At 50.5% G+C, this 25,945-nt stretch overlaps 1 long non-coding RNA gene across 8 annotated transcripts in view; it reads left to right on the top strand.

Moving 5' to 3' along the window:
• Window positions 1-3,874: 3,874 nt before the first annotated feature.
• LOC104688291 overlaps window positions 3,875-25,945 on the top strand; it is an 84,955-nt gene continuing 62,884 nt past the window's right edge. For 6 of the 8 annotated variants that reach the window (XR_005603240.1, XR_005603241.1, XR_005603242.1 and 3 more), the window contains exons 1-3: window positions 3,875-3,960; window positions 8,889-9,019; window positions 9,133-9,307. This is a non-coding gene — a long non-coding RNA (uncharacterized LOC104688291). Of the gene's footprint in view, window positions 3,961-8,888; window positions 9,020-9,132; window positions 9,308-20,168; window positions 20,248-25,945 lie in introns of those variants that run through there. The other 2 variants (XR_005603244.1, XR_005603245.1) reach the window with 2 other exon arrangements.

Below are 25,945 nucleotides of genomic sequence, written 5' to 3'. Positions count from 1 at the left end.
AAGTCTCTGCAGGTGAGCCAGGAGCTGCTTGGCACGCACACCTGAGCCACCTGGCCCTCCTGCCGTGTTAACCATTTTGTGCAGGCAGGCAGGCAGGAGCGGCGCTGCAGCGGGGGCTGGGCAGCTCGCCAGGGAATGCGTGGGAGCAGGGGCTGGGGGATGCTTCAGGGAGAGGGAACGGCCCCACTGAGGATCATCTTCCTGCGGCTGCAGGCGTCGAGTCAGGCCACTCCCAGTCTGGATCAGTGGCTCGCGGTGGCCTGTGGAAATGGAACATCAGGCCCATAGTTTTCATATTTTCCCTCCTCCTGCCTTGCCCCTTGCAGATGGGAGCCCCTGGAGAACCAGGTCTGTCTGGGAGCAGGGGATAGAAGGCACAGCTGGGCAGTGAGCAAGGTGTTTTGCACCACTGGAGCTGGGTGAGACAGGCAAAGTCCACTCCTGGCCCAGCACGTTGGATGGCTTGTGTCTCCTCAGCTGAGCTGGACCTAGACTGGTCCCTGTAAGAGGTGTGTCCTGGCATGACGTCGAAACTGGACTCCCTGCAGGGCATCATGTTCCCTGAATGGGATCACACCTGCAATGCTGTCCATGTGCTTTCCTTGGGTTTCAGTGCACCTGCCTGGGTGGCAGTGGAACAGTATCTTGGAACTGGATGTGGGTATCCATCTTCAGGAAAGCAGCCTAGAAAGTAGCCTGGTTTTCTGAAAGAACAAAAGCTTTACTGAAAGTAAGACTTTCCCTCCAATCTATTTTCCTTGTCATGAAGGAGCCATGGTGACTTCTGTTGAAGGAAACGAAACCCAGTTTTAGTTCCATGTTCTGAGAAAGGTTTGAAATACAATGGAGACTGTCTCTGTATTGGTTTTCAGCCCAGGCACAGGGCAAAAGTTCTTGATTGATTTATGTTTCAAACCTCTCTCGCCCCACTTGTCTGCCTGGAGTTCCAAACCTCAAAGTGCCCAGCTCCAAGGGAGTATTTTTCACATGGGCTCATTTGGGTTAAATTCAAGGCTGTTTTTTTCTGCTTCAGGCAAATGTCATTGTGATCCTTTTGGTGTCACTTTGCTGTTCCCAAGTAGGTTCCTAGAGAAACGGTAGGAAGCTGAACATGTACATACATCTCCGAAGCACTCGGGTATTTCCAAGTGATGCAACCTCAGATTCCTTCCCCACCTCCCCCCATTCCCCTTTGCCTCAAAGCCCTTTTTTAGCCTCAGAGATCAGCTTGGGTTTGGGTTTTTTTTCTACTGTTTTAGATTTCTTGAGGCAGAGCCTTGCCTGGGGGGTGGAGGTAGGCAGCCCAGAGTAAGGGTGGTGCAGGCAGGATGGTTAGGGAAATGCTGACCCTTTGGGGAGACCTTGTTCCAGCCTGTAAGCCCATCTGTGACTCTGGCCTGACTGTGAAATCCTCCCATGGCCAGGACACATCATCAGATGAGAAATAACATCAGCTATTTGCATGCAAGTTAAACCCATGGATCAGGCTGAGGAACGTGCTGTTTTGTGTGCAAGACCTGTTGTTTTTCTACCAGGAGAACTTTTTCATGTGTTAAAACAACAATTTAAGTTATTTGCTGTTTAGATGCTCTGTAAAACCATGGATTTTGGCCATTGGTGGCCATTGCTTGCTGGAAGATCCCAGGTTTCTACCAGGCCAACACCTCTAATTGTGTGTGTCAGTGTGACAGTGCTATGTGACTTCTCTCAGCCCGGTGTGGGAATGCTCTGGTGTGGGGTTTTGCTTGCTGAGGCTTTCACACAGACTGTTCTCCCTAAAACCTGCCCTGTCGCTGACTGTGTGCCAATGAACCAGCCCGGGGAGGGACTGTTCCAGTTTCACTCATCCTCCAGACCTGTAGCCGGCTGGCAGCAATGTCAAACATGACTTGTCCCTGTAGACAAAGTCATGCTCGACATCACTGTAATTAATCCGATTCCTCGAGGTCGTGGTTCGAACATAACCTAATTGTCTTGGGGAGGCAACACCCTCTGGATTCCGCAATGTCTTGTCTCAGGTGTAGGTACTGTGTGAAACCTGGGAAGCAGCTGAGCTCAGAGGGGTCTCCCGATCCTGAATTCTCCCCCCAGTGCTGGGGACTCCGAGTGAGGGGCTGGGAACTGCAGTGGAGCTATGGTTTCATGTGAGGACCTGCCTTTCTGCTGCCCAACTGCCTATGCAGCTCAGTCTCCCTAGGAAAGAAAAATAGAGTGAAAACTTGCTTGCTGCTGGGAAAAGAGGCAAGCAGGAAGTTTATGTTCTTTGCTGGGATGTGGGACTGGAATGGTGAGCTCAGAGAGGGGAAGGAGAGATGCTTTCCCATCTACAAAAATCTTTAAAAAAAAAAAATCCTGCCCACCTAGTGCATAGGACAAACCCTTGTGAAATAACATGTCAGAAATTTCCAGCAGGGCTTAGGCTTTCCAAACTGTCTTCTGGAATAACCAGTGATGGTGTCTCTAGCCCTTGTGTGGGCTTAGGGGACCCAGGTTTCCCCCAGTTGATGCTCCATGGGGGACTGACATGGTTTGTTTGCCTTGAAGGCTCCATCCTCCCCAGGACAGACCTGGGTGGATATTCGCTTGGGTCCTGCTGTTCCCCACAAAAGCTCTTGTTTTCATTGTGCTGTAACAAGGCAGCTGGGGTTGTGTTCCCACCAGCTCTGCCCTGCGAACGGACACACGTGGCGGAAGAGATGGGGAACTCCAGTGCCTTGGTTCTCTATTTCCTCTGCTTGGGTTTTATTTCCTGAGCAGCTACAGTTCATTGCACGGGCAATATCCTGCGCTTGAGCCTTTGCACTGATTTTGTACGTGAGGGTAGGGCCCCAATTGCAGTTTGTCCTGCTGCCACACTCCTAAAACCCTCCGGGGAAGGAGTTTGGGCTCCCTATTTGCAGGGAACAAGAGTCCCAGTGGCGAGGCTGGGATGTGAAACAAGTCGAGTGTTTTGTTTTGTAGCTCCGTACATGGCAGCGTGGCTAAACGCGGAGGCAGATTTCAAGGCACGGTCGTTTAACTACACTGGGAACGTCTGATTCCAGGCATGCTTATTTCACAGATTTTAGTTGCACATTTCCTGGGCAACAGTTTTGCAAATGTAATTCTGCAGGTAGGCTTTGGGGGCTGAGGGCGGTGGGTGCAGCTGGGCAAGCGCTCACTAGCGAAGGAACACGAAAGCCTCTTCCCCCTGTGCCTTGTGGGTTTGGTGTTGTTTTGTTTTCCCTCTTCAAATGACGAGTTGGAAAACATCTGAGACCAATACTGGGGTAGAGTGGGAGGAAAGAAAGATTCTAAAGCCCTGGTCAAGATAATGGGAGCAGTTTCCTTTATGGATTATGAATTTGCTTTCATAGTTTGGCTCTAGTTTGTTTGCAGGGAACATGGTTTGGCTCCCACTGTCTTCAGCAAAGCTGGACCAAAGTGGCCTCAGTGCAAGACAGACTCAGAATTTGGCTTTATCTTTTAAGGGGCCCATTCTGTTGCATGTTAGTGGGTCAAATTTTGGAGCTCTGACTCAGGCTGAACTTTCAGTGGCTTTTGCACCTGGAGATTTAAATATCTGTCTGCAGGGGAGGTGAACACCAAACGGCATCCCTAGCTGCAACTCCTTGAGACGTTACCTCCCCCTTCATCCCCTCCAGCTGTTTATTATTTCCCTCCTGCTGCTGCTTACCACCTCCACGGTGTGTCAGAAGAACGGGACGTGAATGCTCCCACTTCAGCCGCTTCAGCACAAAGTCTGGCAGCAGCTTCCTTCCAGCTGCTGGGGAAAGGGGGTTTAGGGAGAGCTGCCAGCCTTTGCCCAGGAGCCTCGGAGGAGAGTGCGAGAGCTGTTCCACCGGCGCTGTGCCGGCAGCGGGAGCCTCCGGCACAAGGGAGCAGATGAACAAGCTGCCGGGGGTGGCAGCGGTGGTGATAACATCTGGACCCACCCGAGGAGAGCACTCTCCCGATGCTGTAAGTGTAGGGCTGCGACCTTTCGCTGCTGAGCTGCCTCTGCTCCCACTGAGTTCAGCAAGAGTTCGGGGTCCTCAGCCTCTCGCAGGTGCGGGGTCGTGCAAGCCGCTGGCATTGGGTTTGATAGGAGCCACACCTGAGGTAGCGCGCTGGGACCGCTGCCTGCCGGGCTGGGCGAGTCCCTTTGGGATGGCTCCTGCCAAGTTCGCAGGTACAGCCTATTTCAGTGCAAGAGGGAGTCCACTGGAGCCAGCAGTTGAGCTGCAAAGCTCTTCCTGGGATGAGGAGTGGCTAACGAGCCACAAATAACCTTTAAAAGAGAGTTGCTGTAGAAGCCAGAGAGTCCCAGGGGAGCTGGAGCCTCCCCCCACCTCCCTTTGCTGGCTGGCGGGGGCTGCAAGCAAAGCACCCCCATCGCTCCGTGCAGGGAGACAGCCCCGTCGCCTTGCCGCAGCCGGGGAGGCATCGCTGCTCTGCCAGCTCCCTCTTCCCTTCCTTTCATCTTTTTTTCCTCCTCCCGTGGCCCCTCGGGTCCACCCCCCCCCCACCCCAGCCTCAATCCGATTTGAAAATCTCAAGGCAAATCCTGCTAAATAGGGAGATTTTGCCCGGCTGAGTCCCTGCCCTCCCTGGTCTCTCGCTCCCTTTGCCGTTTCTGGCCTGCTGGGTTTTGTGTTTCAGTTGTTATAAATAAAGCTCCAGGCACTGATTTGGGTATACAATGACACCTTGTGTTATTAGACAGCACAGGACAGACTTTGCAAGGGGAGCCTGCTCGCCCGCCCTCCCTCTCCTCCGCTGCCTGCGGTCTGCGGGCAGCCTCGTGCAGGCTCGGGGGTGGCTGCCAGCAGGTGCTTCTGCCTCCCTGCTGCTGCCTAAAATCACAGCCCCCAGACAGAAAACCCACCCCAGAGGACCTCGCCCCCTGCTTGGACTGGGCTGGGTTTAAATAGAGGTGGCGGTGGGAATTTTTGCACTTAAAGAAGGGAGGAAGAGGATGATGGGAAAAGTCTGGACTCTCCCTGTTTTGTGCAAAAAGTGAGTGGAAAGTGTTGGCAGGGGTGAAGTCAGGGATGTCATTGTCACCCATCACCTCAGCCCTGCTGGGAGTGACCTCAGCTTACTCCCAATCACCCAATGCTGTGGAGCTCGGCAGGATTTCATCCGGCAGCTGTGTCACCTGGATCCTTCCCTGCCTGGCCACTGTGTGCCTGGCAGAGGTGGGATCTGAGCATCCTTTCCCCTCACATGGCCACTCTGCCTTCTCAGCCCACGGGAAGGGTTTTGTCTGGTGGAAGACACCTCATACCAGCCACCCTCTCATCCCTTTTGCCCCCTGGGGATGAGCGCTGGCTGGAGTGGGGGAAACTGAGGCAGATGTTGAGCCACATGTGCCTGGTTTTGGCTCTTGGCGTTTCCTCCCTCACTTCAACACTGAGATTTGGGGACAGAACCCTGGGGCAGCTTTTTTGAGTTATCTCCTGTGTTTCACTGGTTGTCTCTCTGCAGGGAACTGGAGTCAGTCTCTGAGAGTCCAAGCTGTGGAGAATTTGAAGCAGCAATTTAAAGGCAGGAAAATAAAAGTGCAGCCTGCAGAGGGAAGGTGGCCTCTCATTGGGGCTGAGTTGAGTTATCCAGATTATTTTAATTCTTTCAAAGACCTTTGGAAGTGGGGTTTTTGGGCACTTTGCTAAGTGGTCCTGGGTATTACAATTTTACTGACAGTTTAAGGCATTATTTGAATTGTGTTTGAGAAGTCAATGAAAATATCAAATACCAAAATTCCCCCTTGGAAATTGTTTCTGTGCTTTTTGGTATTAGTTGTTTGGTTTTTTATTTCCCTTCTTTCCTGTCACCTGTGGATTTGGGCTGTGAGGATGGGGTACCCCAAAACTTCTTTCGAGCTGAATGAAGCATGCTTCACACCTGCTGGCTGTGTCACCATGGCCAGAAAAGCAGGCTGGGCTTGCTGTTTGCAAATTGTCTGTCCAAATTCCTCCTGAGGAACAACATGTGATGGACTTGGTGTCTGGATAACTGCTGGTCTCCCCTCTGCCCCTCCCTCCCCACCTCTCATGAAAGGAAGAACATGTAGCACATGGGGTTTTGTTTTTGTGGTCTTGTGTTCACTTGGACTGCGGAGATGCAGACTTAAGAAGAAAGTACTAAGTACCCTCTTTTCATGGTTTGTGATGCCCATGTTGCTTTATAAGGTAAATAACCCAAACCATCCAATAAAATTCCAACACTGTGCATTAATAGAGTAATGGAGATATTTAACGTATGCAGTAAAGCTGCTATTCCAGAGCCCTAGGCCTGCTTTAGTAGCTATAACAGGAGTGAATAAGATCTTTTCCTGCTTTTATTTATACACATATAATATCAAATATTACTGAGTTGTTGCTTGTTAATGTTAGCCAAAGGGGTTAAGAGAAATAAAAAGGGATTTTGCAACCATATCAGGGGAGAAAGAGCAAAAGTACGCCCATTAATAAATGAGGGAGCTGAATCCAGCAATGATATTGAAGTGACTAAGTTACTGAGCTGCTTTTAAAATCAGTCTCTGGTAAAATCAGTGGAGACAATTAGGAGACCTTGTCAGATACAATCATGGGCTCCCAAATAGAAGAGCAGCCCATGAGGAAATAGAGAGGCCATGAGGAATAGGGGAATGAAGCCAGCAGCTGTTGAAGTCAGAGGAAAGGCTCATGTTGAGTCCATGTAGCTGTCACTGGGATGTTGTGCTGGCAGGTCAGAGATGTCCTTGCTGCAGGATGGGAGCTTGTGTCTCACCTGGGACACAGGAGAAATGTGGGATGGGGTGGGAAAGCCTGGGGCAAGGGAGGTTGAGGTAGAAAAATAGGCTGAGCTGGGCAATTTCCATCTGTCCACATGGTAGAAAGAGCAGGGCTGGCATGGGGGGAGAAGTGCTGTTTCACACTCCCAGCAATGCTCCTGAAGTTAAAATTTTTCTCCTGTGTTGTCTGAGCTGTTGGAGGTGGCAGGATTGTGGGAAGAAGCATGGCATGGCCCATGGGAGTGCTTACTGGGGGTCAGAGCAGCCCAAAGGAACTTAATGGACACAATATTCCAGTTCTGCCCAGTGTCTCCGCGCGTCTCACTGGAGATACACAGCCATGGAATGAAAGCTGCAGGGAGTTCCTGTAAATGAAAGATGTAGGTGAGCAGAGGTAGCTGAATGGTGGGAGCACCCAGCATCATCCAAGGGTCACATTCTCCACTGTGGGAATCTTCTCAGGATGGTCCATGTCACTGTTTACATCCCCCTCCCACATCATCTTGAATGTTTTCATTAGATGCACAAAGTGAAGTCAAAGAGGAAAGAACTACAGAGAAAGCCTGGGAAGATTTTCTGTAAGAGGGCAGAAATAACCATGCCACAAGGAAAATGCCAAGTGGATGTAATTGCAACAGAGATCCAGAGGAAAAGAGCTTCTTGCAGGACAGCTGAAGAACTGGAAGTCTTGGAATAAATGTCACCACAGGAATGGAGAGCACTGGTCTAACTGGTGTTGTTGGGGACCCATCTCCTGAGCCAGCTGTGGTCACAGAAAGGCTAAAACCTTCTGTTGTGTGCATCTTGCGTAAGGGCAAGATCTCCCATTTGATATTTTTGGGGCAACAGATGCTGAGGCCACGTGTCAGACAGCCCTGGAGACATTACCCTGGTTCCTTCTCTCTTGCTTGTGCTCACAGCACTTTTCCAGTGCTCAAGTCTGGGCACTACGATGACAGTCAAGTGTAAACCCACTGGGAAGAGATTTGGAGTAAAGCACTGCAATGACTTGGAGCCTGATGAATAAGTGCAGGAGGAAAGACTATAGGAGTTAAAGCCTTGGATTGTGCTGGTTACTTTGCAGAGATGTCCAGGATGCAAGAGACCAACTGCAGCCTTGAGTGCAGTCTTTGGTGAAATGATGCATGGCAGAGACTGTTGCTGTTCTCTAGAAAGGAAGGGTGTAAATGCAAAGAAAGGGATTTGGAGGTATCCAGCCTTTAAAATTTCAAGTGAAGGTGGGAGCAGTAGGACTGAATCACACAAAGGAAAATGGTGACTGAATAACAGTTAAAAATCCCAGCAAACGAGCCAGCAGCAGGAGAGTGACTCTCCAATGACAGGCTGGCAGTGCCAGGTTTGAGTTGTTTTAAACACAATTATGCGAAGATCACAGATTAAAGGTGTTTTGCAGGAATATGGTAAAGGGGTAGGTTTGCTTCAGCCTTTTTCTCTTTGCTTGCCCTGAATTCCTTTGGCTAAACTTGTTGTTTTTAGAGGAATTGGTTCTTGCGGAGCTCAGCCAGGGCTTGCAGCTGTGCAGAGGGTGGGAAAGCTCCCTTGGAGTTCCCCAACTCCTCCTTGATGCGAGGCAGGCTGGCTGGCTGGTTGGTTTATTTATTTTGGTGCAGAAGGATAGGATTTTGGGATCTGAGTTTGATTCCTAGCTTGTGGGCTGTTAAGTGAATAACAAAATCTCTGTTCCTTGCCTATCATTCTGCAATGGGGATAAGGACCTTTCCCTCCCCAGTCCCTGCTTTGTGATCTCTGTCACTTGCTGGGATGGCTCCTGATCTCCTGGTTGTGTGTTAGATTGACCTTCAGCTTAGGAGCTGTGGGAGGGGAAAACTGGGACAGTGTAGCCCAGATCTCTCTAAAATCCCTGTTCCTACTAACTGCCCCAAAATACCTGTTGAAAATGTTTGAAGAATGTTGGATAAGCATCTTCCCAGAGTTGTATGCTTTATTTGTTACAAAATTTGAAGGAGGGGAACTACTGATGAGGTTTGAAGAGATTCCCTTGGAAATGTAAAACCATGTAGGGATAATTTCTTGATTATTATTTTTTAATGACGTTGGGACTAGGAGGATCCTCGGAAGAGTAACAAGACAACCAATCCTTTCTCTGCAGGTAGGAGACACAATTCTGATTCCCGTGTGGCTGAGGTAGCCAATGCAGGGATGAGCACTGGAGAAGTATCCATAGTGCTGGGGAGATGCATCAGCTCCAGCTTTACTGGCTTTTACTGGAGTCTCATGCAGGTTGGCCCTTCCTTCTACTTAATCCCATCCCTGCTCCTCTTTCCTCTTTCACTTCAGCTATTTAATCTAGAAAAATTCCTAATACATTTTTAATGTGCCTTCCCTGCATGCAGGTTTTCTTTCTCTTGTCTGTGCAGACGCTTTTCACCCACTTAATGTCCCCGAGCTGCACCCTGTGGTCCACAGTCAAGGCTGGGCACAGTGGGTTCGCCCTGTGTGCTGGAGTGCCAACTGCCAGTGCTTTCCTCATGTCACTTCTGAGGCTCAGTGACTTTCTTCCCCCTTCATGTGAGTAAAGTTTCTATTAATCTGTTCTGGTTTAAATCTATAATATGCATTTGTGAGAGAGAGGGTGGGAGAGAGGCATGCAGACCTCACCCTAAAGGCCTAATCCATCCCCATTCCTAGACTCCTTCCAAAAGGAAAGGCAAGAAAGAACCACCTGATCCCCTTTTCTTCCAAGTCTCATGATTTACAATCGCCCTTTTGGGCCACTCTTTGGTGGGGGGCTGCCCCATAGAGTTAAAATTCTGGAGGACACTGATTTCTAGTGGTTTGCACACCTTGCCTCCTCCCCAGAGCCACAGGAGCCACTCATGAAGGAGAACAGCACATTGGCCTCAGTGCCACCAGATGCATTTAGTCTCATGTGTGCCCATTTTAGGGGCTGGCAATTCAACTGAGCCTTGTCTTCGTGTGGGTGACCTGCCTCCAGTGCCTGCCCTTCTGGCACTGCCTCCTTTCTGGGTGGCCCCAAGGGGTGGCTAACGGGGGAAGTCACTTACTTCTGCGAGATGATAAATCCTGCACTTGCAGAGCCACAGGCACATGGGCTGAATTTCGCCAGATTTGACTCCTTTTCTCTCGGTTGGATGTGTGTGACCTGGAGATGTCCCCAAGAAAAAGTGTCCAGCTCCCCTGAAAAGGATCGTTTATATCTCACTTCAGTTTCCTATTTAAACACCCCTTGCTGCTGGAGATGACAAATTCCCTGGGTGACCCCAAAGGAGGTGGCTGCCCACTGTCACCGTGGTGGGGACCCGTGCAGGACACCCAGCAGGAGCCCACTGCCTGCCCAGCCTGCAGTCCCGTGCTGCTCCCTGCTCCAGCCCGGCTGAGCCGGGAGCTGGCTGGTGAGCCAGGGAAAAAAGAGGCTGCAGCAAAAGATGGAACAAACAGAATTTTTTTTTGCATCTAGAGGGGGAAGCACAGAGCTAAAAATAAAACGGGAAGATCAGTATCTGTCAGGCTGACGGCGGATTGGCTCTGTGGAAATGCATGTAATTACCAGGCTGTAGGTAGACATTTGCATGGAGCGAATAGCAAGCTACTGAGACAAGGTTACGCTTTAACCTTTAAGTCCTGAATCTGCTGGAAAACTAAGACAGAACTGCAGGAAATTAACTTAAATTAATAGAGTTGCTGTGAGTGAGCCACATGTTATTTCGATGTGTGTCACTTCACGGCACAGAGTGTCTTGCTGCCCCTGTGCCCTGCCTCCTGGAGGAGGGAGATGCTTTGGAAGGAAGTTTGGCGTGTGTGGATCTCCTTCCTCTCTTGGGGATTCAACTTGACTGGGGAGAGGAGCTGTGGCTTTTCGTGGTCCATATTCCTCCTTTCTTAGCATCCTTTGAGTTGCCAGTCTCCAAAGGCATTGAAGGAATTTGGGCAAAGGGACCCCCATCCTGGGGGATGCTGCGCTGTTGGGTGGTGGGTGTGGGTGCAATCCAGGTGTGCTGCTCCATGGAGGGCCAAGGAGGGGATGTGGTTGGGGGATGGATGTTTTGTTGAGTGTCTAGAGCTTGAGCTCTGCATGCAGAACTCTGCAGGCACCATTTAGTGCTGAAATTGAACAGACACAGCAAAGATGGTTCCTTTGTGCATCAGAACTGCTCCGGTGAAAAACACACAGAGGAACAAAACCATGCCAAAACAAAACTGTGTGCTCCCACTCTGGGCTCCTGTCGATGTTCCTGATGCTCCTGGCTTACGTGCTGCCTGCTTCCCCCTCTTGCTGCTGCCCATCACCCACTGGTCAGGCAGCACTGTGTGATGGGAAGAGAGGGCCTCCGCACCAGGAGGGGAGATGGAGATGCCACAGGCACATTTCTCATTCCCAGCTGGCACAACCAGTAGAGCTGCTGCTGCTGCTGTGGGCTGCAGGTATGAGCAGCTTAGTCCAGCTGAGGATGGAGGGGAAGGGGGCTGGAAAACACAAGGCTTTGAAGCCTGCGGTGACATTTTGCTCTCTGTTGTCACCATGCTGCCTTGAACCGTGGGTGTAGTTTGGAGAATCCAAATTTTTCCAGCCTCTTTGCTAGCCATGTTGGCCAGGCAATGCTTGTTTCCAAAATTACTGCCTTTTTCCCTCTTGCCAAAATTACTTGCCCTTCCCTCTATCCAGCTTGGGGACAATCTCGTCCACTGTACTGAAGTCATGGCTTGGCTCAAGCTGGCTGTGCTTCCGTGCTGTGCAGCAGAAGCTGAAAGCAGAAAAAGTGTGGTGGGACCAGGTGATGCAGAGCATGACCACTCACCTCCCCAGAGGGCTGGGCCACCAGGAGCTCAAGCTGCTCCATTGGCTGCTCATCAGCTTCTGAATCCAATTTAAGGCTCTGGCCCTAATCTTCAAAGCAACTAATGGAGTAAGTGCCAATGGCATCAAAGGATGAATTTTGTTCTGTCAGCAGTACAGAGGCTCCTCTGAGGCAGTCCAGAGCATGAAGACTGGGATGAAACCTAGGAGAGCAATCGCAGCTGGCCAGGATGTGGCAAAGGTGGACAGTGGTCAGGGCTTCTGGCCCAGATTCTGGGATTTTGAAGTTGGGTCTTTGCTCTGTGTGACACTGGATCCAATTTCAGATGCCTGAACACCATGAAATCCTCAAACCTGGTGCTTTGAGGAGTTTATGTAGAGGGAAGCTGGGGCTTTGTCTCTCTGCCTCTAGTGACCCATCTGCGAAAGACAAATAAATGCTGCCTTGTTTCTTGGGGCAGTCAGAGGACAAGCACCTTGGAGACTGTGAGACCTGAGAATTGGTGACATCCTAGGATGTACTTTAGGCATGAGAGGGAGCAGAGTCTGGGCAAACCTACAGCGTGCTTATCATTAGGGAACAACTCATCCTCTTTTGCTCTTTCATCAAACGAAGGGACCTTCATCTCCTCAGCCAGGCATTAGACCCAGCAGGTACCTGGCCCCCAAAGGCAGCACTGCTGGAGACTGCACAAAGCCTGAAGGATGCTGTAACATGAGATGTGGAAGGTACTTGCATGCTCCAGCAATGACCTGGGATGAAGCTCCCAGGCTTCCTGCCTGGCTCTGGGGAGGTGGAGGATCAAATTATGGTGATCAAGGTGCAAGGTTTGGCTCTCCATGTGTTGAGTCCCTTTCTTGCTGACAAAAAAAAGAGTTAAAATAGTCATTACATTAGCTCAGGGGATGATTTGCTTTATGATTTCTCCACAATGAGAGTGTGGTGTAAAAGGGACATGAGGTTCAGTTCTCCCATTGTGCTTAGTTCTGAAATCCAGCTGCTTCCTGCCTCCCTGGATCTGTGTTTGAGGAGTGTAGACTGAGGCAGCTTCACACATAGACGATATCATTGTCTTGAAGTTGTCCTGGAGTCAGATCTTGGAAAACTTTCCCTTCCCAAAGAACACCAACCTCTTTGGAAATCTTGCTTTGATGGTTTCTTCCCCACCTTTTTGGAAATTCCCCTCCTGGATGCCTTTCTGTTTGAACTCATTGCTTTTTTCCAGCCCTTCTGCCAGTGGTGTTTTTAACTCAGGGTGCAGCCTAGGGAAAAAAAAATTGAACACCCTGTTTTAACTACAGGCTTCTCCTTCCTGCAACATAGACAGACCTTAAAGAAAGCCAGCTGTGCCCAAAATTCAGGCTGTTGTTTTTCCGGCTCTGTCAGTTGGCCTGATAAAAGCTATGGCCTCTCCCTTCTCCCTCTCCCTGACTGCCTTTGATCCATGCTCTTCTTTTTTTTGGATGTTGGTTCCTCATCAGTAAGCAGCAAGCAAGAGCCCTCTCTCGTTACAGCAGCACAAGGCAGAATTTAAGGCAGTTGGATCTTTTGCAGGAGGAGAAGGGAAGTCTGAAGCAGTTGTTGGAGAGGGAGGTGCTGACAGTGGGGATGACCACCAGCTTTCCATCAGGCCTTTGTTGAGCATGCATGAGGAAAGGTTTGTCCCTGTCACTTGTCCCTCTGTCGTAACAGGCTGCTTGTTCCCACAGGCTTTACCATCATTTTGTCACCTCCTTCCTGGGTTCCTGCTTTTGTCGATTGTTTGTGAAATCCTGAGGGGATTGAATTGTCCCTGGAGCCCCACATTGCCCCAGGGCACGGGGGGACAGAGGAGGAGGCTCCTGCTCTGCTCTGCCTGTGGCTGCTCACACACAGAGGGATGCACCGCTCATGATGCAGCTCTGGAAACACCACCTTCCACGGCGTGCTGGTTCAAGGTGAATTCCAGTCAAATGCCACATTGTAAACTCGATGTGGGTAAGCCCTGTGGTGTGGTGTGCCCATATCTACCTGAAACTAGGTTTAAATTAGTCTTGGTAGTAGGGCATAAAGGACTTGGTGTGTCGGATAAGACAAGGTCTGCCAAGCTCTGTCTCTCTTGGAATGAGTACGTGCTCTACCCATCATTAGATGTACCCATCATTAGATCAAGCTAGCTACCAGAATCAAATACCAGTACTTTAAACCCACACCTTGGTGAGCCTGGGAAAGATGGAGTGCTGTGGAAGCACAGCTGACTTGGTCTGAAGCACCAAGTGCTCGGTCCAGTCTCGTGTTGGGCATCCTTTGACGCAATGATACATTTTTGTTTTTGTGGAAACGAACCAAAAGAATAAGGGGAAGTGCTTACAAGCTCATTTTTAATGAAGATCCTGACATGCAGACTGATCCTTTGTCCAGATACGAATGTATTTATGCTGGTGGCACCTTGCCATTCATACAGTGACTTACACACTTTGCAATGTGATAGCAGTGTATACAAGGGAGGCTGGAGTACAAAAGATTGAGAGATCTGGGTTTGGCCTTTCCTTCCCCTGTTCTTTGTGGGGTTACACTGGCTGATACCAGCTGGGGAGAGGGTGCTTTTATTTTTCCTTAACTTGATTTAGAGGAACACTAAACTCCAGTATTTGGTGTTGGTTTTACATCCGTTGTACTGTTGTGTTAGGGGTGCCTGGTGTGATAAAACCCTGAGCTTCAGTGCAGTTGAGAAGCTGGAAAGAAGGTGAAAATCCCAGCTTTCATCTTTTGTCACAAGTAGTATCTGAAGGAATTTGTACTATTTTTACTGTTTGTTTTTGTTTCTCCCCTCCCCTTTTAACTATGCACCTTAGCATTTTCTGTGGGCCCTGTCACTGGGACAGCTCCATTTGGACTTTGAAACAGATGACTCAGCGTCATGGTTGTTTAGAATAGTTTTAAGTTATTTTTGCTTTCCAGCCCCATTTTCTATCATCATGCTGCAATTACTGAAGTTCCAGCTCTGCAGGGGAACACTTGCTTCTTTTAAACAAATGGTTTCCTTTGGAATTAAAAAACTTCATTTATGGCAACATTTCTGTGGGCCTTTGATTATTAATCTATCATAAAGGGTCTAATTCTATTTTATTAAAAATATGAAATCTTAATTTTAGCAAACCTAAATTTGGAAGCAACTTTTGAACCGAGGCAGTTCCTTTAAAATGGACTTTGGTGTGTGTGTTTCTTTTTAAAAGGTAAATCTGCCTTCCGCTGGTGCTGTGATATGTGGTTAATCCTGTTGGGCCTGATCTAATGGGACTGGTGCTGGAGGGAGCCAAGCAGGGCTGAGTATCTGTGTGGGAGATCCAATCTCCACTGGGAGGGCAGCCTGGACTGGGGCTGGCTGACACCCCGTGCCCCTGAGCCTCTGTTCTCTCTGCCTGCCAAAGCCGCGGGCTCAGCCCTGGGTTTCAGTGATCCTACCTGTGCTGGGAAGGGCTTTGTCTGGTTTTTCCACTTAATCCAATTAAAAAAAAAAAAGTGTTTGCTGTCCTGTTGGATCCATAAATGGGACTTTTAAGCTGTTGCAACTGTCTGGAGACTTCTCAGACCAAGCTGATTTCCAAGAGTGGTAGCACAGGCATTTTTAGTCCATTCACATGGGTCGATGTAACACCTGGTTACTGTTTTTTCAGAGGTGAGGTGTGCTGGTACCAGCTCTGGAGGTGCTGTGCCACCTCCTCCTGCCCTGGCTCTCAGGGACCGACAGTGCCTTGTGTGGGAGAGCAGAGGCCAGATCTCTTCAAGAGATCAGGAGATCAAGAGGAACCAGGCTGAGAAAGGGGCTGGGGGGAGGCAGGACTGCTGGGCTTCCTCTGGGCACTCAAGGTTGTCGCTGGCTCTTGATGGGTGCAAGCACCCATGAGCCAAGTCCTGCCTCTGAGTCATGGGGAATTCATGCTGATGGACCTGGCAGCCAAACCTCACCCCAAGAGATTTCTCCTCTGCTGGTGTTGATGAGAAACCCTCCTCGGCACCATGATTCTAAATGGTGTGAATGAAGGACTCAACATTTCCCTTCTCTGGGGTGCAGAATAAGCCTTGCCAGGCTGTGGCTGTCCCGGGGTCCCCCACAGGACCCTGCTGAGACCATCATCCAGGACATGGGGCTGTGAATGGCAGGGGACATCCAGCTGTGCGGTGCCTGGGGCTGTGCTGGCTGCTGGGAGCTCCGATGGCTTTTGGCCAGGGCTGAGGATGGTCCCCTGCCTCTCCATCAGGCCATGGGAAGGGGAAGAGGAGGACTGCATTCCCAGGGATTTTTTAGGGTTTTGCTGGGATTTTTTTTTTAGGGAGGGAGTGGTGCTGCATTCAGATGCTTGGTCTTAGAGTGGATTCCTCTCTCCCACTGCCTCTGGACTCTTGAGAAGCCTCTTGGCTACGGCAGGGAAGGGGTTAAGGCTTCCTCGCTGGCCTGGGAGCTGCTGCTGGCTGCCTGTTGCCCTTCCGGGGCTGCCGGGCTGAGGTTTGCTGGTATGTGTGCAATGCGGTGCTGGCCGGCCAAGAGCAGCCAGCCCTCGCCCCAGCGCTGCGAAATTCCCGGCACAGCCTCCCCTGGCTCGCTCCTTCAGTGCTGAGTGATGGGGCTGGGGATCAGGGTCCTGCCGAGAGAGCAAAGCCAGGGGCTGAAGGATTCCAGTCGGAAAAGAGTCGAGCTGCAAGGCAGCAGCCTGGGCTCCACCGAGACGCTCTTGCACAGGGGAGAGTCCCTGGATACGTCTTTGTGCTGGTCCAAGGTTTTGTAGCTTGTCTGTGCTCATGTCTTCGCCTTCACGATGCCACGGGCGGGGGATGGGAGGGTGGCAAAGTGCTTTGGCTGATCCCGTGGGATTACACCTGATGGGGAGCTGAGTTTCGAGCAAGCTCTTGCTTCCTGGGGCAGGGGAGAGGGTTTAGTGCAGACACAGGAGCTAGAAAACTGCAGCAACAGCAGTAGTATTCAAGCTGAAACATAGTGAGAAGTCTTGGAGGGAGATGCAGACTTTGAGGGAGATGCAGATTGCCTGGAGTTCTCTCTGCAACAAAAATTTATGTCCCTTATATAACTGGGGAAAAGCAAACAAAGAAACTTGTCTCCAAGTGGGAACGTGGTGTCACTGGGAGAAATCCCACAGCAAGAGCGAGGCCTCCGCTTTGCTCTCAGGGCTGTTAACTCTTTGGCAGAAGGACAGTGCTTTTAGAGCTGATTTTCTAGATAAATCTCTTGGATATTCCTGAAGAACTGTGCATGAGTTGCCCAATTTAAGCAAATGGCAGGAATGATTTTTCGCTCTGGTGCTTTTTGGGGTTCAGTGGGGCTTCTTCTGCCCAGGGCAGGGATTGCTGCTGGCTTTGCTGTGCTCCCCCCACATTCTCCCACCATCCAAAATGTTTGCTGTTGCTGAAGGACTGTGCTTTGACTTTGATCTTCTACAGCACCGCCATTGACATTGGCAGGAGCAGTCCTGCAGACCAAGGCTGTTATATGGTGCTAATTTTGTAGTCTCAGATAACAGAGCCTCTCTAAAAATGTCATTTGGGGCCATTTGCGGGGTGAGTTTGACATCGCTGACTACTGCTGGGATGCGTGTCCTGCAGGAGGACGTGGTACATGTGGGAGGTGGCACACTCAGTGTCACTGGGGAAGCTCGTGGACAAGTTTTTCAGCAAAACAATTTCCATTTCTCTACCGTCTCTTAAACTTTTCCAAACTGGCAAATAAAGCCCTTGGTTGCTTGAGGCTCTCAGGCCAATGCCAAAATAAGATCAGTCAAAAAAGGAATAAAAGGGGGGGCGTGATTTTGGGTTATGGTTACACCATAACTTTCCTATTAACTCAAATTAAGTTAAAAAGGAAATAGATTTAACCAAGGGAGGAGTTTCAGATGCCAGTGGCAATAGACTTGATTGTGGTTTTTTTCTTTCTCTGCACAGGCAATTATCAAATTGATCGCCTTTGATATGAGCTTAATATTGACACAGTCACTAATATATTTATACTTGTCCAGTGACAGCTATTCAATAAGTTGTTTTTCTGTTGTTTTGTCAAATGCCACTTTCTTTTGCCTTCATGTTTCTCTGGCAAGGCAGGGGGACAGTTTCTGGGTGGAAATCCCCGAGTTCCCTCTGTGAGATTCTCACCCACTGCCCTTTCACAGGGGCACTGCTATTGCAAAAAAATTCAATCCGAATATAATTAACAGCCCCAAATGTTTCCAAATTGTGACTTGCTGTTGGGAGGAGAGCTGGTGTTGTGCAGGGAGCTGTAGAAACCCCCGTGTACAGATGAACCAGCCCGCCCCAGATTGTTTGTGCCTGTAAATCCCCGGCAGCTGAGGCGGAGGGGTGGAACTGTGCAGCACACCAGCAAGTCAACAGCTCAGCTGGTGCACATTGCCACTGTAGTCTTACTTTGTTTTTCTCTTTTTTCCCCTCTTTCTTTAAGGGAATAGGGCCTCTGTGATCCAGCCTGTGCATGTGTGCATACGTGTCTCTCCTTTTCTCTCTCTCCATTTGTTCCCGCCTCCCCCTGTTTTTTACCCAGCAACGAGTTCCAATTACATTTGGCTGAAGGAAAGAGCTCTTGTGTGGCTCCCACAAGCCTTGTGAAAATGGGTGGGTGGGTAAAGAGAGAGTTGAGCACTCGATAGCTGCATGGGAACTCAACCCTTAAGAGACACCAAAGAATCCACTTTGGAAAGGCTACTGGGAAGCCTGTTTTGTTTGCCTTCCCACCCCAGGACTGCCTGGTTTAGAGGAGCTGGAGGGTGGTAGGAAGCAGAAGACAACTGAGCACTGCCTTGCTATCCTGGGCTCGCTAGACTTGGCAAAAGGGATATTTGTGGAGGTTGGTGGGGAAGATCTGGCAGCATGTTCCCCTGCATGTCCTTTGGGCTGTAGGTGCAAAGGCAGGTGAGGGTGAGTCAGCCACGAAGAAGCAGGTGGTTAGATTAGATCTGGCCATAGCAGGGGATAGCTGGACAGGGGAGGAGAAGGCAGGCTCCAGACAGCATTTCCCACAGGAGCAGAGGAGCCAAACCCTGCAGGACAGTGAGGCTCGGTGGGCAGGTATGTCCAGTTGTTTGTCTGCAGCCTTGGGATCTTCAGGGATGGACAGCTGAGCCTTGCAAGCTCCTGGTTTTCCAGAATGGACCCTTGCAGGGAGAAGCTGAGAGAATGTGATGCAAAGCTGCAGCTGCTGATACATCCTAGCGTGCCTCGCTGCAGAACACTTACACTTTGTGGGCTTGGACCGTGCCAGGGTGTCCACACTGGATCCCCTCCTTGCCATTCCTGGTCCTGGACCTCCACTCTCCATGTGCACCTAGTGGGTTTTAGTGCTGTGGCTGGGAAGTGAAACCTGACACAAGTAAATACCTTGACAGCCTGTTTTCAGCTGGCAGGGAATGTAAATTATCTCATTTGAACAAGGCTAATGCAGAATCAAGCCATTGGTCCCAAATATCCCTTATAAGTGCAGATGAGAAATATTCATGGCATCTTCACTCCCAGAATATTGCTTTTATCTTTGTGGTTCCTTGAGTGGCAATATAAAAGTTACTGATTTTGCACTTTTTATGCATCTGAACCTGAAGACTTTGAAATCAGTAGGTTTGCCTGCGTGATTTGCCTCGTTAGATCCATATCCTTGCAGACACTTCGGAATGATCTACTATGTAAGCTCCACTGTACTTACTTGTTGTCTTGGGTGTGACATCTTATCTTGGGAACATCCTTAACCAGGGCATTGGGACAAGTGAAGGTGAGGTTGGGTTGGGTCATTCCAGGGCAAGGTAGAACCTGACTATGGGAGAAGCTTGTGTGTGCAGTGCTGTGGGTCAGTCAAGCAGCAGTGGTAGGGTGCAAGTGAAGATCCATGGAGCCAGAAAAGAGACACTCAAAAACTTTGGACTAGAGCCATTTTGGGGAGTCATGCCCTCCAGGTTGACCTTGGCCTGGAGCTTGGCCTTGCTTTCTGGAATTCCCCATAACTGGGATCATCCTGAGCTAAACAGGGACGTTCACTCAACACTCACTGCTCAGTCAGGGAAGGTACTGGGATGCAGAGGATGGGCTACTTCAGCACATCCAGGCACCACTTACTTCTTCCACGGAGCCCAGCTCAGGCTGTTTCAGGGATGTTGCTGTGCTGCCCTCACCTGAGAGCTTGATTGATGTCAGAATATCTTGCTTCAACTCAAGCACAAGCATGGCTGGGGTTGGGGGTCTCACCAGCTCTCCTCCTATTGGTGATGATGGGAAGAGGACCAAAGGTACCAGTCTGCCTGGCTGGAACCACGGCAGGGGCAGCAGCTGGACATCTCTGGGATCTCACCCTCCTTCACGGCAGCCTTTGCACGGCCGCGAAGGTCAGACTGTCCCAAAACCTTGACAGTGTTTGCGGGCGGGCGTCTCTGGGCTTTGCTTTCTCCTCCGTAACAGGTTTTTCCCTTTAAGAACGCAGAAGATTGATTCCCTTGCAGGGCGCATCGCCGAGCCGAGCCATGTCCAAATGGTTTGCACGTCTGCATTTTTTACTGCTCTCGTTTAATATGTATGCAAATGCAGTCTCTCCTGTCCTCACTCTCTGTGTGGGTTTGCACAGTCAGGAGCACATTCCCATTACTGCTGCCCATCTCCTGCTCTGCTCGGCATTCGAGGAGACTGCCTTTGAAACGCTGATAGATGGAGGTGCAAGGGGAAAAGAGAGAAATGACGGATTTTTGTAATTTCTTTGCTGGGGAGGGTGGAGGAGTTGGGAAACCAGAGAAAGGAGGTTTAAATATATGCAAAATTGTTTATTGGGAGAAAGGGGGGGCGGGCTCCAACTCTGAGAGTCAGGAAGCGTATTTCGTATGCCGTTCCATTTTCAAAGGATTTTAGCTGGAGGTTAGGGAAAAAAAATCTAAGCACTGGCAATAATCTTGTGATAGCGGAAATATTCAGCTTTTCTCCTGATAAATAGACACATGTCATAACTGAATCAGTGTTTCAGGCCTGGAAAGCGATGTTGGGTTGTTTGTTTTTTTTTATTTTAATAAATAAGGAGCAGGATGTCCAGGGTAGTTCCCTACAAGGGAGGTAGTGTATGGCTGCTGCTACTTTCTTTTTCTTCCTATTTTAATAGCTGTATTTTTCCAAAGCACTTCAAAACCAGCACCTGTGGACCCTGGACACTTGTATACCAAGAGTTGCATTTTTATAAGTGAAACGGGAAACTGTGCTCCAGCTAAGGCCAAAATGTGGGAAGCACCTTTAGAAACGTGGCCAGAAGTAGGGGAGCTTTTCCTGTCCCCAGTGATGGTAGTTTTTTTTAATTAGGCTGTTTGAAGTTGCAGATCTCCAGTTTTGCATCTGCTTGGAGGTAACTGTGAAGGCTGAGGAAGTCCTTGCTCTTGGTGTGGGAAGCAGAGGATGACACATCCCTTCATTTCCCAGATGACTCTGGAGGGGAAATGGATGCTCATGCTGCTTCCCACCTCCTGCAGTGAAACTTTAAATCTGGTCAAAGAGCCAGATTTTCAGGTGTATTTTAGGCGCTTCGAGTCGTTCACTGTTTTAATCTTTAAACACAAAACACCTTTCAAACCTGGCTAGTCTTGGAGCCCATTATGGAGTGCCAAAGCCTGACCAAGCTGCCGTGGCTGGTTGGGGATGGAGGGTGCGGAGCAGGAAGGCTGCCCCAGAGCTGGGGGCCACATACCCCAGGGCAGGGGTAGCCGTGGGCAGACTCCTGCTGCCCGTGCCCTCCACATGCCTGGCTCTCTCCATGGAGCATGGGTAATTAGGTTGAAGCCAGATCTTTTCCAACCTCTTCCAGGAGTTCATAGACAAAGTTACTTTTGTTTCTAGGAGCCAAAGGGCTTTGCATGCTGGGAAACCCCCTCTGCTGTGGTAGGACTTGTCAGATCTGTTGACTTTTGCATCTCCAAGTTGTGTAAGAGTGTTCTGTGTCTCTTTGTGCTGGATGTTGTGAAACTCCTTTCAATGGGTTAGCATGGAAAAGTCCCTCCGTGGGGGAACCACAGCAGTGCACTGACCCTGTGCTGGAGCTTTGGTTTGTGGAACTCAGATCTTGTCTTTGCTTTTGGCACAGAGTTAGAGGGACCAAGGGGTGCCCTGGTGTTCAGAGGTGCTCAGCTCCTGTGGTGGTGTGCAAGAGTGGGTTTTCTTCATGCAGCAGGCGTGGGAATTCTTGCTGTTTGGAGATGAGCTCCACAAGCTGCCTGCTCCTGCCTTTACCTCCCCGAGAATCTGAGAAAAGCCTGCCTTTGGCAAAGTTGAGACACGCTGTAGCTGCCAGCCCAGGTGGGATCACAGCCTTCCCTGCTCACTGGGTCCACAGCCCCCATTCAGGGCTGTCTCTGATGCAAACGGCTGTTCTTTCTGCTTCTTTTCTTTCCATCACATTTGGGAGGTTTATCCTGTCCCTTATCAACAGCCACGCTGTTGTAGGGCACGAGCACAGCTCCTGCCCTGCTGCTCCTGGCTGTCCCTCAGTTCCTCTTCCAGCGTGGTTGCTGTGAAGTGTCTTGTGCCGCCGTGTCCTCACTCTGGTGGGTTTGTGCTTGTGATCACAGGCTAGAAACTTTCCCTATTACTGTCGCTTTTTGAACAGTGCCTTTTTATTGGCGAGTAGATTCGTGGAGCCTTTCTACTTCCTTCATCTGTAAATTGTCCTCTACATAACGAAGGAACCATTCTGACTATGTTTTGATGTGTGTGTCGCCCAACAGATGTCTGGGTGGTTAAAGTGCCCCCTGAGTACAAATATCCTGTGTTTGTGAGCTCTTTGATAGCTGGTTCAGGAATCTTTTTGTTCTTTCTTTCTCTCCTCCAGTCCTGGGGGTCTGTAGCAGATGCCTGCCGAAGTCTCTCCTTTGTTTTCTGCTCCTGATATCTGTGCCCACAGTGTTATTCCTCTACCCTGTCCCTTATCAAATTAGATTATCTCCTTCTTGTAAGTACTTTTGACACGTGCAGCCGTGCAAAGGCATGGTAAGCACATTGGAACACACTGTTGTGTGTCCATTGTTCATGTCTCTTGTCCTGTTTGCATCTTAGGACCAAGCTGGCACATTACCTGCCATTCATACTGGTACCATCAAAAATAAGTCGAGCTGGCTTCTCTCCTGCCTGCAGCCAAGTCCTAACACCCCTTTTGGGTACTGCCACATCACCCTGCATGGGAATCCCAGGCCCATTTTGTCCAGGTGTGTCCTAACTTTTCCTCCCTGCTGTCTCCAACATCTCCCTTTGTGTTCTGGGCTTGGCTGGTGGCACTGAAGATCCTTCAGGGTGTTACAGGCTTCTCCTTGCCCATTCCTTGGCTCCCTGCCTTTCCACTGGCTTTCCTGGTTTCTACGTGTGATCCAGAAAAACCTCTTTGTTATTCTGTCCTTCCTCCCCATCACAAACTCGTGTTTCTGTTCCATCTTTCATGAAAAGGTCTAAGACTGAAGGTGAAATGTGATAACAGCCTTCAAAAATATGTCAGTGGCTGCTGCAAACAGGATAGGAATAAACGATTCTCCATGTCCTACAGTGGGTAGGACAAGAAATTATGGGCTTAAACTATAGCGCAAGGGAGATTTAGGTTTCATATTCAGATATGCTGGGGGTGTAGCACCAGAGGAGGCTGCTGGGGAGTCACTGGAGGGGCAGGGGAGATGAGCAGCTGTCAGGAGAGGCTGGGAGTCAAGGGATATGGGGTGATCCAGAAGATAATTTTTCATCCTCTTCAGGCCTCTGACCTCCCCTTCCACATGCTGGAAGCCTCCAGCTAGGGAAGGGGCTTTTTGTGGCTTGCTCAGCCAGGCTCATGCCTTTCTCTATCCTTGTTTTTTGTCTCTGTTACAGCAGTTCTGGCAAATGCAATTGCAGCGAGCCTGGAAGTAGTCAGGGCAAGGCTCTCCTCCCCAGACCTTTCCTTGGTGCTTGGTGGCTCTTTCAAACCCCATACACTGGTGGAGGCAATGGCAGCTGCCATCAGAGCACTGGGACATGCAAAACTGATCAAAACAAACCAAAACTGATCAAACCAGAAGGGTCAAGGGGACAGGCTCAGAGGTGCTGCTCTTGATGGGAAGCCACTGCCAGCTTTGCAGAGGGATGCGTTGGGCACTTGTCAGTGCACAGGTGGAGATGGGAAGGTACCAACAGCTCCTGGAAGCGCTGTCTCAGCTGGCGGTGTGGGGCTCCCTTTGGCTCAGCTCTTGGGCTGGCTGTGAGAGTGTGGGCAGGAGGGATGGCAGCTGTACCACTGCCTGCAGGTATGTGCCCACCCTCGGTGGGGCACCAGGACATGCAGGAAGCTGGGGATTTGGGGCAGTCAGGGAAGCAGGACTCCTTGCAGAGCTCTCCATCCTCACCTCCTCAGCAGGACGCTGCAGGGCATCAGCCAAACTGCTGTCTTTGCCAAAACAAAAATTAGGGAAACTCACATCCATCCAAAACAAGCGCATGAGCAGCTATGTTGTTTCTGACACTTCTGGCTGGGAGGTCGTCGAGTCCCCTGGGCACCTTCAGCCGCCTGCTCCCAGCACCCACCTCTCCTCACCCTTCCCCATCTGGCACTGCCATGATTGTGTCGGGGTCCAGTCGCATCTGTGCCGTCCCTGCTTCTCTCCCCAAACCTCCCTGCCTCCTCTCCCTGGGGTGCTGGAGGGGTCCAGGGTCCTGGTCAGCCATGACCCCCTTCACTCACCCTGCAGCATCATCCCCTTTCACAGCTCCCTACCATGAGAGGCAGGCAGAGAGAAACAGGCAGATGAATAATTTATTATAACGATGCAAAATAGGGTTTTAAAACTCTACCCATATAAATATTTATTTTTGACTCGTTAGCACCACAGCCGCCTCTGTGCCCCCCAACCCTTCCCCTTCTCCTTTCAGAAGACCCCCCAGCCTTTGGGCTATCGTGGCTGATTCTCCTGGGTCATCTGTTTGTCTATCTGTCCGTCTATCCTGCCCTCGCTTTTCACACGATCTGAGCCCGGATGGCAAATGCTTCCCGGGAAAGAAGTAAAAACCCAACTCTTTCTTGCGTACGCGCACACAAAAAACAACAAGGGGAGGGGGGAGACGGAGCAGCACACACAGGCACACGCACAAAACCCTTTGAAGCCTGCGCAGGGTGAGGGTTGTTTCTGTGGTAACGGCGCGGGGATTGGCGGCGGTCGGCGAGGGCCTCCATCCCGCCGTGGTGCCGAGTGATTAATGAGCCGTTGCTGGGCTGTACGGGAGCGCCTGGGCCGGGCTGGGCACCGCGGGGCTGCTCCAACGCTGCTGGACTTTGGACACTTCTTCGTCCTCCTCTGCTCACCCCCAGGCACACTTGCTTCAGCAGCACCCCACATCTCCTTGGTGTGGGCTCTTGTGGGATATCAGCCCTTCGAGGGATGGGGCAGCCCGGCTTGGGACACCCCTTGGTCCCCTGCCCTGGTGGTTCCAGACCATTCTTGGGGCTGTGGCCTTCATCCTGACACCAGGCCTTGCTCCTCTGCACTGTTGTTGGTCCTAGGGCGGGTCCAGCATCTCTTGTGGTGCAGAGATGGACCAGAGCCATGGGGGTACATGGTGGGATCAACAGGGCCATGAGGCAGTCCAATCTGGTGGGTGCAGGTGAGCCCACACTGTTTTGGGGAGTGTCACTCACAGCCTCACCTCAACACCCGCCCTTGGCCTCATTGCTGCCTGCAGCTGCCTATCTTCCCTCCCACCCCCATAGCTGAAAGGTGGCTTATGGCTAAGCAGTGACAAGAGCTGTGCTCTCCCTATCCCATGGCCAGCCTTGTTTTGTGGCACTACCCAATGATCCAGGTGTCACTGGAGTGCTTTTACCATTTCCCAGCGAGAGCTGCAGTTCCCAGAGAACCTTACACCACCGTGTGCTTTGAAACTCACCTCGTTTTGCTTTCCATTTTGAAAAGGGAAAGGAGAAACAGGCATCATTCGCATCTCTTGGGTGAACAATAATAATGAGTGAGTTTCAAATCTCTTTCCCCCAAAATAGCCAAACCAGAACACGCACAGCCTTCCCGAGCCGCTGTCTGAAACAGATGTGCTGCCAGTGAGCAGCTATTTATAATGTGCAGCATTCCCTTTTCAGCCGCAGCGACTCCAGCCCTCGGCTCTCGCGCTCGGCAGCTCCTTTTGAAGCCTGGAGCTCTAATCCGGGGACTGTTCCTGGTGCTGCTAAAAATCTCCTCGTAAACCCGCCGGGATGCCAGCGAGCTGGAGCCCTGCCTGCTCTCTGCCTCTAAAGGGGGTTTATAATCCCCAGAGGCTGTGGGCTGAGACAGTCCCAACCAGGATGGAATAGCACTGGGATCTTGTTGGGCGCTGTGTCCCAGACATCCTCATAGCTGCAGGCTCTGCAGAGCACTGA

Source organism: Corvus cornix, chromosome 17 (assembly GCF_000738735.6).
Source record: "Corvus cornix cornix isolate S_Up_H32 chromosome 17, ASM73873v5, whole genome shotgun sequence".
In the NCBI taxonomy this organism is placed as follows: domain Eukaryota; kingdom Metazoa; phylum Chordata; class Aves; order Passeriformes; family Corvidae; genus Corvus; species Corvus cornix.
Note: the sequence above shows the minus strand (reverse complement) of the source record. Positions and strands in the feature narration are given on the sequence as shown.